Consider the following 14471-nt stretch of genomic DNA (forward strand, 5'->3'; position numbering starts at 1 on the left):
TAGCAGTCTTTTAAAAAAAAGTTATCAACCACCTTTGCCTTCAGACTGTGTACAAGGACCATGTGGCTTTTCCTTTCTCTCTTTGTTACAAAGACGTAGTTACTTATAATTAACTACTTCTAAAATATGGAAACAGTGAATCTGTTACTGCCTACATAGTGGAGGGACAGGTAAGGTACGGGTCATGCCAGTTACTTTTTAGTACATATACTAAAATTGGAGAGAAATATATCCTGCGTACTGTAATACTTGTTTGAGTGCAAAACTAGATTGAAACAAAGCACAATATTTGTGATGCATAAAGATGGCATCTTTACATTAAACCCACTTGTGCACACACACAAACATCCGTTAAACCCCACCTTGAGCTATTCATAGCCATTTCCCCTTTTGGGGGGGTTTGGAAAAACACAAAACCAAACCAAGACCATATAAAAACGCACTTCTTGAAGGAACAAAATGACTTACACCTGATAGCCACACCTGGTTACTTGAGGTCTCTCTTTTCCTACCCCTGAGTGACTGGCTCCAAGGTTTCTACCAGCCGGCTTTGATGTAATATCAAGGGACACATAATGTCCAACGAAATAATAAATAAATAAAACCTCGGGGATCTGTAAAGTAATGTAGCAGACATAAAGAACTGACAAGGGGAGGGGGATGAAAGGTATAGAAATGTACAAATGTATATGTGTGTTCTGTGTGAGCGCATAAACATGCATACATGCCTCCTCCCTTAAAAAATAACCAACGGAAGATTCAAAAATAGTGTTCCAGTATCCCTCAACACTTTCCTTATATATCAAGCAGTACAGTTCATTGTGTATTTTCACACTGTGTGTATACAGCTGAAAAGCAATCTTGATTAGACAGTACTATCAGTTGCTCTTCTTCATTCTAACAACATGTTATACATGTTATAAATAGGAAAAAAGTTCAAAGGCCCTTTTAATCTCAATTGCAAAATGGTCCAAATTATAGTGCTTGCTTTTCTCAGCTGAACTTGCATGACAAAACAATAAAACAATGAACATATGTCCCAACTGTATAACAATTTCACTGTGTTTCCTTGTAATTTCCCAGTGTCATATTTTCATTTTGTTTATATATTGCTTCAGGTAAATGGTTTCTTTAATCATGCCCAAGGATTCAAGTATGTGACTATGGGTGAGACATCTAAGTACATTTGCTGAGCAGTATACACTTCACTCCAAGGGGTTTGCTACTAAGTAGATATCCATAGGAGCAGATTGTAAGTCACGAGAAACTTATATTTCATGTCTGTGCATATTTTCAAATGGGGAAACAATAGAATAGTTTTCATGTCACAGACATTTATTCAAGTATTGGCTTCCTTTTAAGTTTCACACCTACCAAGATTCATTCTGATTTATAGGTCCAAATTAACTTAAAATCACAGCCAGATATTCACCTGGAATGAATCAGTTTGGAACGAGGCAGATTTACATCCATTCAGAGTCCATCCTTGAACAAACCAAAATTCAATTGCAATGGCTGAATTGTTCTGAGTTTCTGTTCTTGTTTGCTACCAAGAAAAGTGATGGGTTTCATGTGTTAATACATTATGGCAAACTGACCATATCAGATCATGTGCGGTTCAGCTTCATTGAGGAGAAACTGTTTTATAAAAATGACAGCAACATATGATTGAATTAAATCCATCTACATTTCTTCTTTACTATGAACTTCCCTTGGTGTGTTGTATCCAACAGTTCTAGCTTAAAATTGAGCAGTTATAAATAATGAGTTTGGTGTAACTAGACCTTCTTATCCCCAATAAATAAGGGATCTTATATTTGTTGTACCAGCCTTTGAGGAGCTTTGTGGCACAGTAGTTAAACTGCACTATTGCAGTGAAGATTCTGCTCATGACTTGAGTTCAACCTTGGGCTTAAGTAGCTGGCTTGAGGTTGCCTCTGCCTTCTATCCTTCCAAGTCTGGTAAAATGAGTACCTAACCTGCTGCCCAGAGAGAGCTTTAAACCCTCTGGGGTGGTATATATGCAGGACACTTTACTTTGCTTTTGTGTCACCTAGTGCTAAAAAAACCATTAGGCTTCCCACGATTTGCATCCAAACTTTTATCTTCAAAAATCTACTTTTCTTTTCTTCGAGAAACCCACTTGTATTTATAAGTTGTTTAAGAAATGTTTAAGAAATCCACTTATCTGCTCAAGTTATTTCATTTTGATTTGTTTTGTATGTTTGCTGAAAGCTTCTGCCCAGGGACATGGCACCACAGGCATCAATGCCAGATGGGAAAAGCCATTGGGCTCTACTCTGCCCCACTGGTACAAAAAGATACTAAAAATAGCTTTCGGGAGGGACAAAAAAAATCTCCACAGGGAAAGGAAAAAAAAAAAAGAACAATACTAGGCAAGAAAAAAAAAGAATGTTGCCGGGCAATTGGGAAAAATGCCAATAAAGTCTGTTTTTTGAAAAGACCCTTATATTATTGTTGTGTAAAATCATGATTGTAACACAATCAAGTACAGTTTTACTCCTTTTCTGACTTTCTCTTTATTTTGATAGCATAATGACCTCATCATGTAGGTATGTTTTGTATCACAAAAAAGCAGCATGAATTATTTTTAAGTTTGCTATAGAGAGTAAAAGCGTTCAGAATTTTTAAATAATGGGAAAGTAGAGAATTGTTTTTCAAAACTGCAATTATAAAGGTAAAAAAAATATTCTTCTTTCAGTCTTGGAAATGTTAGTGTGAGGGTCACAGTAAATGCTTTTTTTTACAAAGTAGCTTTCAAGCTCTGGTTATTTTCAGCCATAGCATCCCACCTCTATGGTTTGCTCCCACTCTGTCACATTTTGGGAGAGACACTGCGTGGAGTGGGGGAGAGATGTTCAAATCTTGCATCTGTCATTAATTCACTATATGAATTTGCGTGAGTTCTTTCTACATGTTGGAGATAATTATCCTGCCCAACCTACAGGGCTGCTCTGAGGATAGGAAAGCAAACAGATGAGAAATTCTTTGAACCCTCTAAAGCACTGCAAAGTGTTAGTGAAAGTCAGTGCGAGACAATGACAGGTGTCAGCTAGGTTAGCGCCAGGGAAGATGAAGTCCAACGAAACCCAGGTTCAATCTGTGCTCAACCACAAAGTTGTCTCGGTGATTGTGGGGCCTGGTCAGCATCTCTCCGCCTAACCAGTGTCACAGGGTCATTGTGAGGCTAAAATGAAGGAAGGAGAATCATGGACATTGTCCTAAACTCTTTCAAAGAAAAAAAGAGAGAGAGAGAGAGAGAGAGAGAGAGAGAGAGAGAGAGAGAGAGAGAGAGAGAGAGAGAGAGAGAGAGAGAGAGAGAGAGAGAGAGGTAAAAACAATAAATAAATATTCCCCTCCCACTCACAGAATAAAGAAACGGGCACAGGTGATGGGGTTAATTAGGGCCACACTTTATTAATTCTTACTTTCAACCTCCCTCAACCTGCAGAGGGGCCTGAACGTAGTGCGAATCACTGGGGCAGGCACCAGGGATATCTTTTACTCCTTCCCTGTCCCCAGATGGGCGAGTCCCAAGCCCCTGATCAGAGCCATCCTCTGAACAGGTCCCACCCAGCCGACTAAACTGGAGGAACCTCCCCATCATCCCACCATCCAATTCTCTTGAACTTAGAGTCCAGAGCTGGGTCTCCATGCACCCCATCAAGTTAACATCGGTATCCTAGTTGCTGTGATGCTGGGGGCATCTTGTGCCCCCCTTGTGCCTCTTGAGAACTCAACAATATTCACTTCCCATTCTGCACATCCGCCACTGTGACCTATTAAAACATGGCAACACTTACAATTAGACCTGCAATGTCCCATGGGTACAGCAGTGTGGTGAAAATACACCTGTCAACCTTTTCAAGCCAATTAAATAAGACAGGCCCCAAATTCCTATCCAGCTCTGAAGTGACCACAACAGCCACACTGGCGCCAGGGCAGCTGGGCAGGTTGCGGTAAGCGAAAGAGGGCTGGTTGGGTGCGGACTGGCCTTACAAATGACATTTGGTCCCACCCTCTGCCAGCCTTGTGGGTAACACCTATTGGTGTTCTCACCTGCCCACCAGGAGAGGAGGGAAAAGAAGCCCCACCAGAGCATTATTCAGCTCTGGAGGAGAGAACATCAGATCAATATCTGAGCATTGCAATCTGTAGGCTCAATGGAACTTGATTGTCTCCTACAGAAGGTCTGTTCACACTTGGATTAGTACTGTGGCTGTGCCAATTCTCCCTTGCCTCATTGTTGAGCACAACAAGGTTGTGCATTCCGTCTTGCCCTGCTCTCCTGCTGCAGATCTTGACAGTCTTTGTACAAGTGGCAAGTTATGACTAGATACGAAAGTTTAGGGTAAACCAAAGTGCTCAACATGAGGGCAAGTACAACTCAGAGGACTCAAGATCAATTTGCAGTTTTCCTTATAAATTGACATAATACTTGGAAAGTAGGAATATAGAGGCACAGAAAGCTCCTGCATACTGAGTCAAATCATTGATCCATCCAGCACTGTATTAAAAACCCTGTCCAGAAGTGGGTCTCCAGGGTTTCGGGTAAGCTTCTTCACTAATCCTATCAGGTGATCTCTCATCTGAGCATTCACCAAGTCCAGCCCTACTTAGTTTCCAAGTCCGGATGATACGATGATATCACCCCTCTCAAAGATGCAAATATAAAACACAAAGAACAGTTGCCACAAGGATGAGAGAGGAGAAGAAACAAGTGCCGGCACCAATTCTCTGATCAAGCATCATGAAACTTAGTTCAGCACAAAGGAGCTTCAATGCTGGCTTGATTAATGCTGCGCTGGGACAAGAATCTACCATTTGCCAGTGACTTTATGGGGAGGGAAAAAACCCTCATATCACAGAATTACAGTATGGCAGCCATTCATTTCCCTTGAAAAACATCTGCTGCTGACTGGCTTTCTGCCACATTGGTACAAAGGTTTCCATGCTGGCCAGCTTTCAGAAGAGGAAGCAAACATAAATATGTGGTGCAATCACAGCAGGCGAATGAAAGATAAAACTGCCCATAGCTTAGAGCAGAAAAATAGAAATGTGTGAGGTATTAGCAAAGACTTCCACATCCCCTGGAAAATTTATGTTTTTGTCAATGGGAACAAAAATTATACCTTTTGCTGTGGTCTTGTGTAAAGTGTTGCTCTTGGTCAGAGGTGCTTCATAAGCATTTTTGTTGCCAGAATCTTTTCAACTCCTCCTGTTGGTTCTATATACAGAACAGAAAAGTCCTGGAAACAATCTCATAGCTATACTTGTAAATCTACTCAGGTGATTGTCCTCTGTAAATGTCCATGAAAAACAAAGAATAAAACTTAATCTCTAGTGGAAAACAGTCAGAATTTTTATTACCCCTGCAATATTTTCCCCAACATGCGAACCAGTCTTTGACAGCCTGTGCTGAACCTCATCTGAAGCAGAACCTTGAAAAATCTGGACTCCCATTCCAGAATAAGAATTCGGATTTCAAAATAACCGGATGGGCTGCTTCAAACCTGTTCCCCTCAGATGTGGTTGGTGACCATAGAGTCACCTGTTCAGAAGATGACAATGTCAGAGATTATAGTGAGAGTACTGCAGCCTTGCATGATAAAAAAAAATAAGTTAGACCAAGGCAAGGAATTGTAACCCTTCCCAGTGCTGGTGAACTCTGTGTTGGAGTTTTTACAACCTCACATGTTGCCTGGAGAGGGTGTTGCTGGGAGGGACCTACTTGCACTGGGATGATTGTCAATCTATCCAGCACTAAGCAATTGGTCCTTCTCTGCCTCTGAATTCAAAGAGAGCCCCCCCCCTCTCTCTCTCTGATCAGTGCTTTTTCCCTTTCTAGAGTCTGTTGAAGTCTGTTCATGAAAGCAGTCATGTTTGTCAGTTTGCTATTTGATCTGTTCAATAAATGGAATGTTTTTTTATTTGTTCTCTTACAAATGTCTCTGAATTAGTTATTGAGACTATAAGGGCCAGCTAATGAGAGAAAGAATGGACTAACCTTGAAGCTGTTCTGTTCTGTGGATCCCTGCACTTCAGCTGCACAGCTAGAGGTATTTAACTAAAAAGTGAAAATTCTGCAACACTCTTCTCCCATTGTATGCCACCAATGGTGAGGTTGGCTAGAACTGACTGGAACGGGAGTTCAACAACAACATTCATTGAGAGGGTCAACAATGGTACAGTCAAAAATACTGTGACCATGTTTGAATGAAGGGATGACAAGTGAGTAAGCCATAGAATGTATTTGCATATGCTATTTGTTAAAATCTAAAATGAGACCTCTAAACATGATCCAGCCTTGACCCCATCACACCAAGAATTAGCTGTGATTGATAAACAAATAAACCATGTAATTGCATCAAATTCTTGCTGCTGTCAACTAGGGCCCATATTGCTTCATTTTCTCTTTGTGTATAAAACATATGCATCTGAAAGTACTGTTGGTTTGCAGCTTGCGGTCTGAGGCACTGATGGGGGAAATGCCTCACCCAGTTACTGCAGGATGAACCATGCCACCGCCCAGTTTAGACCGGGGCCTCCTGCTGCCTGAAAGGTTACTTAGAGTGTGCTTCTCAAAATTATCTGTTGTTATGTAGATTGTATCCCTTCTCAGATTCATGATTAAAACTGTAGTCCTAAGTATACTTCATAAAAGTAAACCTCATTGTAAACAATGAGATTTGCTTCTGAGTAGACAAGTACAAAATGGCATTACAAACCTGGCCTATCATGTGTTTTGGTTTCCTCAAAACTGCACAAGAAGAAGCATTCAAAACCTTGGAAATAAAAAACAAAGAAGAAAGAAAAGAAATAATTTGCTCTTCTGCCTGTATCAAGAAATAGGAACTGTTTCCTTATATTTGTGACAGGAAATTCAATCACTAACAGCTAGTTCAGCAGGTGAGGTCATTCAGAAGCTATTCAGTGAAGGATACAGTCCTCCACATTAGCGTTACTTCTATTGATGACATCTTTTTCCATCCATTTGGCTACTGCCTTTTTCTTTTTATAGACTCTGAATTAATGTGCTTGATGCATCCCAGCTGCTGAGAGAAGAAAGGTGAAGTCTGTATTTACCTCAGCTAGACGAAATCACAGAAACGATGAAGAAAATGGCTGATCATCTTCTCCAAAAGTTTCCATTTAATGCTGAGATCTGGATGCTTTGTTGGATTATACGCTGGTGTTCTGGGTTGTTGGTTTTTAAAGGATCAGGCTGGACTGGATGAATCCCAAACCGAAATTAAGATTGCCGGAAGAAATATCAACAACCTCCGATATGCAGATGATAACACTCTGATGGCAGAAAGTGAGGAGGAATTAAAGAACCCCTTAATGAGGGTGAAAGAGAGAACACAAAAAATGGTTTGAAGCTCAACATCAAAAAAACAAAGATCATGGCACCAAACCCATCACCTCCTGGCAAATAGAAGAGGAAGATATGGAGGCAGTGACAGAATGTACTTTCTTGGGCTCCATGATCATTGCAGATGGTGACAGCAGCCACAAAATTTAAAAAAAGCCTGCTTCTTGGGAGGAAAGCAATGACAACCCTAGACAGCATCTTAAAAAGCAGAGACATCACCTTGCCAACAAAGGTCCACATAGTCAAAGTTATGGTTTTTCCAGTAGTGATGTATGAAAGTGAGAGCTGACCACCGAAGAATTGATGCTTTTGAATTGTGGTGCTGGAGGAGACTCTTGAGAGTCCCCTGGATTGCAAAGAGAACAAACCTATCCATTTTGAAGGAAATCAACTGGAAAGGCAGATCCTGAAGCTCAGGGTCCAATACTTTGGCCATCTCATGAGAAGAGAAGACTCCCTGGAAAAAACCCTGATGTTGGGGAAGTGTGAGGGCAAGAGGAGAAGGGGACGACAGAGGATGAGATGGCTGGACAGTGTCATCGAAGTCAGTGTCATCTACATGACTTTGACCAACCTCTGGGAGGCAGTGGAAGACAGGAGGGCCCAGGATGCTCTGGTCCATGGGGTCATGAAGAGTTGGACACGACTTAACAACATACTTCTCATTTATATTTATATTGCCTTCACACAAGAAACTCAAGGACTGTTTTTCACACAGTAACCATATTGTGTAAGATTTGGCCAAGAATAAGATTGTGATTTGAGAGATGTCTGTATGACAAAGAACATGCAGAAACTCCATAGTATTTATGCCTACTTTTCTTTTTCAGAGAGGTTGCCATTTTACTCTGTTTCAGCAGTGATAAAAACAAAAATAGAACAGCATTTTAAAAATTAACACATTTATTTCTGTTTGACCATTCATGGATTACAAGTGGCTTCATTTGATGCCACTGTGGCTAAAAAAATGAACTACAATCTGTGAAAGTTCACAGGAAAGTGAATTTATTAGTCTTACAGGTGCCACAATTCTTTTTTGGGAGGGAGTGGGTTAGTATATCTATAGTTTGTACCACTTTCCTTTCTCTTCCAACATCATTACACAACTGATTGCTTTGGAGAAGTTGTAGCTGACAGGTAGAGCCAATGTTTTACATGCAAAAGATCCCGTGTTTAATCTCTATTATCTCCTAGTAGAGCTGGAAGGACACCTGCTTGAAACCATAGATAATTGCTGCTGGTCAGTGTTGACAAAACTGTGTAAGAGGACCCAAAGGTCTGCTTTGGTCTAAGGTAGCTTCCAGCTGTATCAGATTATAGGATAGTTTGAGTTTTGATTTAGAACTTGTCACTATTACATGTGAACAAAGATGTCTAACATTTTCATCACACAAGCCAAAATCATATCCAAGGCCACTGAATAGCAAGTTGAAAAAGTTGGCACAATGGAAAGCAATTATGCAGTGATCAAAGGCTAGTTGGTTGCCTTAGGCCTACTGATGTAGAAACACTAGTCATATCAGACTGAGTCTAACAAAAGTGTACGATAATACATAAATGTTAAAATATTTTGTGAAATCCTATGCCTGTACGAAATAGCACCTCTCTATTTCCACATATACCTGCATATTGCCAATGGGTTATACGGCAGAAATGGGCTGGCCCTACTTATAGTTAAAGGAGGTGACCACTCAGGTGGCCTGATCATTCTTGATCCAGCCCCCCTTGGCAGAGATGGGATCAAGCTGAATAAGTATTTAGGTCTGTGTGCAGGGACTGCTTTATTTATCTTCCCACTCCAACCTTATTAAATATTGTTTTCACCTGAAATAGAAATCAGATTACACTGTTGAACAGCCTTGCAGTTCCAAACATGAAAATGGAGTGAGTTAATTGCATTGTCCCAGTTTTAATTTTTTAAAACATTATCTACTGAGGTGTTAGGATATCATATTCATTGGCCCCTACAGGAAGTAGACGTGTTGTTACACCAGCATCATCCATCATAAATGTTTAACATCCCCTCCTGGCTTACAGCGCTTGCCTCAAATGATCAGTTACTAAAGGATGTAAATAACAAATCGGAAACAGGGATTTCTTTTAAGGAAGATTGTTTCCTTCTGTGGAAATTAGACAGCAAAAAAGGGGGCAATTTTCATCTTAGCTCTTGGAATATTTGCCATATATATTGCAACAGACTGACATTAAGATCTTGGCATGAACTTTAAATATGAGCTGAAAATATTTCAGCCTCCTTTTGTAACAAAGTCGGTAAGGTGATACTTTTGATTTGTTTGGAGCTTGACCGAATGCAGTTATTCGCAGCCACTTTAATTTGAGGATTAAGGACTGGAAAGCCTGGTTGCGTTGTGTTGTTTTTTTCAGCCCAAATGCCAAGGAAAGGTTTGCTAGGGCTATGTTTGTGTTTCCTTTCAACTGATACTTGGTCAATCAGACTCCTGCTTACAGAGGAAGTCAGGAGAAATGGCCGCTTTGCTTACCTTATGTTTTTTAAGATTGACACGATGGGGAAAGTGTGCTGAAATGTAGGGTGAGCATACCCATGCCAAGTCTGGATGCTTGGCAAGCCGGCCATGTCATCACTTCATGATCTGTTCAAGTTCTGGTGGTGGTGGGCGTCTCTCCCCACTTCCCCTTCTTCCTCTTCCGTTTACATAAAGATTTTACTGAGATCTCTTGAAGTTTCTGTGATGACATAGTAAAATGCCCTATTAGACTGGAAACTTGCAATGAATTTCTTCTTCCACCATTTAACAATACACACATGTACTGTGAGCACAGAAGGGCTGCCTGATGGTTAATCAGCCTGCCTTTCTGCAAACCGTCCAAAAAGCACAAGTCGCCACATGGTTTAAAAGAAGGGAAAAATTAAAAGGCTGTTTGGTGATCATCCTGTTATTGGGCCAGCCTCTGAGGCACAAAAATTTATAAACACTTTTGAGATTCTAGGCACAATTCAAGGTGCTGGTTCTAGCCTCGTATTAAGCCCTGAATGGCTTGGGTTCAAGCTATCTTAAGGATCCCGTCTCCCTGCCCAGTTGTTGAGATCATTAAGGGAAGCCTTCCTATCAGTCCCACCGCCATCACTGGTAAATTTTGTAGGGACACAGGAAAGGGCCTTCTCTGTTGCTACTCCAAGACTTTGGAACTCCCTCCCACTGGAGGTCAGGCTGGCCTCATCTCTGCTGTCATTCTGCAAGCAGATGAAAACCTTCCTCCTCAAGCAAGCCTTCCCACAGTAATTGACTATTTGAGCGAGTATTCTATTTCATTTTATTTAATCTAACAAAATATAACAAAAACATAAGTGACAAATACAATCACAACTCAAATATACAATGTAACCCACCACCATCGGGAATATAAACTATATTCTCATCAATATGTTTTCTTTTAGTTTATATAATGCGCCCCGTCTCTTTCCATTGAGAGGGTTTTTTAAATGGATTGTTATTTGTTGCTTTTAAACGCATTTTTAGTATTCATTTTATTTACTGTTTTTAATATAATATTTGTTTCATTCCTGTTTAATATTTGTATACTTAGCTGTTTTTGCTTTTAAATATTGTGTTTTATTGGTGTATGCCACTCTGGGTTTTTTTTTTAAGGAGAAAGGCATGGTAAAAATATTTTGAATAAATAAAAATAAACTAAATGCAATAAATTAATAACATGCAAGGCAAGGGTATTAATTTTAAAAAATGGAGCATAGTGAGTGATACTGACAACCGGACTGCCACAAAGTAAAGAATAAAGCAGTGCATTCCTATTTAAAAATAATGTTTCAAGCTCTGCCTTAACCTTACACTTTAAGGTTTCTTATTCAAAATCTCTGACCACAATTACTATTTTTCATGTAAACAGTAACTGGTCAAAGTAAGCAGATCCAAAATAAAACAAATACATTTGGAAAACCACAACCAACTGAGGATAACATCTATCCACAATTATTATATAAACAAAATTACTGATTATATCAATACTACTCACAGGAATAGTATATCCAAGAGTAATAATTGGTTTTAATGTCTTTGCCAAAGTAATCTTGAAATGTAAAGCCCTTTTCTTTTATAAATTCCCCCAAATAAAGAATGGATATCTGTAGCAGTCATAAGAGAATGATTGAATGAGGTCATGGAAACCTCTGTGATTTAACTAAGCTCTTTAATATGAAGATTGTATTGTAACACAGATGAAACTCCCCTACTCCCACTTTTTGATGACACCATGAAGAGGAAGCCTTGATAGATCAACAAGAGATCGAGTTTCCATGGGCAAATTGCTAAGATTCTCATGCATTTTTATTGCATGTCAGTGGATGTTTGGTTCCTATTGGCTAATAGGGAATGGGAGGTCACAGGTGATGTGAGCATAAAAATCATTCTCCCACTTTCCCCAGAACTTTGTATCAAAAGGTCAGACTGGAACTTGAAGGGATTCAATAGAACTGGGCAAACATGGTCTGATTTTTAAATTGTAGGGAGAGTTCAAATGTTTTAAAAGGTGCTCTGAAGGCTGTTTACTTTTTATTTTTCCTTTTCAACTTTACTTTTTAAAAAGAATTGCTGGCCCATGCTTGGTGTGCTTAGGAGCTAAAGTTGCTAAGGCCCCTGGGAATGATGCTACATGAGCCCAGGGAATGATGTGGGGCAGAGAGGTATCTATCCATTTGAAACTTCAGGAGAATTTTTTGCCCCACGTTATCCCACCTCAAGCAGTCAGACTGGTGTGGGCTTTTTTGTTCTAATGCTGATTTACTTTTGGAATTCCAACACACACACCCCTAAGTACAGTGCTCCTGATCAGGGTTGCACCTATTCCATAGCATCTGTCTCACCCCATTATGTTTTTGTCTCCCCCTCCGCAACTGTCAGTGTGTCCTCTTTGGTCACTGAGCCTGCTTCATCCTCCTTAGGTTCATTTTCCAAGTTCGTCATTATTCTGAGAAATGAGGGTTTTGTTTGTTTATTTGCTTATTAGTTTGTTTGCCTGATGTGGAGTTCCAAGTCTGATGCAATCTCTCTTCATACCTAACTGCTGCCTCTGCTGCTTAAATTTGCATGTATGAGTAGTTGGAATCATATGGTCTGTGTAGTCCCGAGGCCATGTTGCAGCTGTAAAGTCACAACACTCCATTCCTGTGGCATGACAGATTCCATCCTCTGATCTCACATTTTAGCCCTGAATCTTGGTGAAAGGGGCATTACTTTTTTTTGGGGGGGGGGGAGATGGGGCAATGAAAAAAAAAACCCTTTTATGACTTAGTTTTATTTTTGCATACCCCTGTTAAGGTGAGAAGCATTAGTTTTGTCATAATTCCTAGTCAGTTAGAAAAAGACATATATGTGGGCTTTTGCTAAATGCATTGTGGCTGGGGCATCTCTATCTACAAACGATACATACTGTAGAGCTTAGCCTACAAGCCTTTTGTATAATAACACATTTCTTTCAGCAATGTCTTCTCCTCATTTTTCCTTTTGGTCATTTTCTATTTATTACAAAGTTTTTGCTTTCCACCATTCGTAGAACATGTTCCAGCTTTCATAGTAAGTTGACTTTTCTTGCCCTTTTAGTCTCTTTGTAAGTCTATCCATTTCAGCGCACTCTAATATTTTTTTGATAATCACTTCGCCTTTTGGTGGGTCTCCCTCCTTCCATACTTGTGCCCATGCTAATCTAGCAGCTGTAAGGACATGGAAAGGGGCATTACTGACCTGGCAACCTTATTGCCATCCACTACTGTCTGAGTTGTGCTAGGCCAGCCCATCACGAGCACACCCATCATCTACAACTGAGCAGGTATATTGTGGTGGCACTGACAGGTTTCTCTCCCACAGCTTGGCCATGGTCACCTTGTCTCATCCCAAGGTCTCTCAGTCCCACCACCTCCACAGGTGCATTTGGTGTCGACATTGGCGAGGGCCTTCTCTGTTGCTGCTCCTACATACTGGGAACACCCTCCCACTGGAGTTCTATTTTCGCTGTCTTTCTGCAAGCCTACAAAAACCTTTCTCTTCAGGCAGACTTTCCCTTGGTCGTGGTTGGTCTGAGAGAGATTTTTAAATGGATTGTCATGCCTTGCTGTTTTGAATGTGTCTTTGGTGTTGATTTTGTCTACCATGTTTAATATAATATTTAAAAATATGTGTATACTTACAGTTTTTAGCTTTTAAATATTGTCTTTTACCCATGTAAGCCATCTTTCATCTAAGGAGAAGGGTGAAATAAATAAATAAATAAATAAATAAATAAATAAATAAATAAATAAATAAATAAATAAATAAATAAATAAATAAATAAATAAATAAATAAATAAATAGACAGACAGACAGACAGACAGACAGACAGACAGACAGACAGACAACTGTTTTCCCAACTTCAAGGTGGGGGGAGGTGTCCCCTGCCATCAAGAGGACAAGGTTTTGCTTTTCTTTAGAATGTCTATCTTTCTGAAAATCTTGGAAGAGTATCAGAATTTATTCGCGAAGGCTTTCACGGCCGGGATCTAATGGTTGTTGTGGGTTTTTCAGGCTCTTTGGTCGTGTTCTGAAAGTTGTTCTTCCTAATGTTTCGCCAGTCTCTGTGGCCGGCATCTTCAGAGGACAGCACTCTGTGCTCTGGTGTGACTGTCCTCTGAGTGCTGTCCTCTGAAGATGCCGGCCACAGAGACTGGCGAAACGTTAGGAAGAACAACCTTCAGAACACGGCCAACGATCCTGAAAAACTCACAACAACCAGTATCAGAATTTCTTCTCACTTACATAGCGGTTTAGAGACAGGTCTTGGTTCTCTGTTCTGCCTGAGGCTGTCCTATTGTGAACACGGAAGTGCTTGGAAGGCAAGTTGCAACTGGAGCCAAGGACAAATGGAGGGTAGCGAGGAAGCCAGTTTGGTTTTTGTGGACCACTATTTGCACACATCTCCAGCACAGATCCGGGGAATGCAGAACAGCCCTCTCCAGGTTCCTTGCCATCAGAACTACAGCTAAGGTGGGGTGACCAAGTCTTTTATCCAAAGCATCCATTTTTCAAAGGCATTTTGTTATATGTATATG

Source organism: Pogona vitticeps, chromosome 6, assembly GCF_051106095.1.
Source record: "Pogona vitticeps strain Pit_001003342236 chromosome 6, PviZW2.1, whole genome shotgun sequence".
In the NCBI taxonomy this organism is placed as follows: Eukaryota; Metazoa; Chordata; class Lepidosauria; order Squamata; family Agamidae; genus Pogona; species Pogona vitticeps.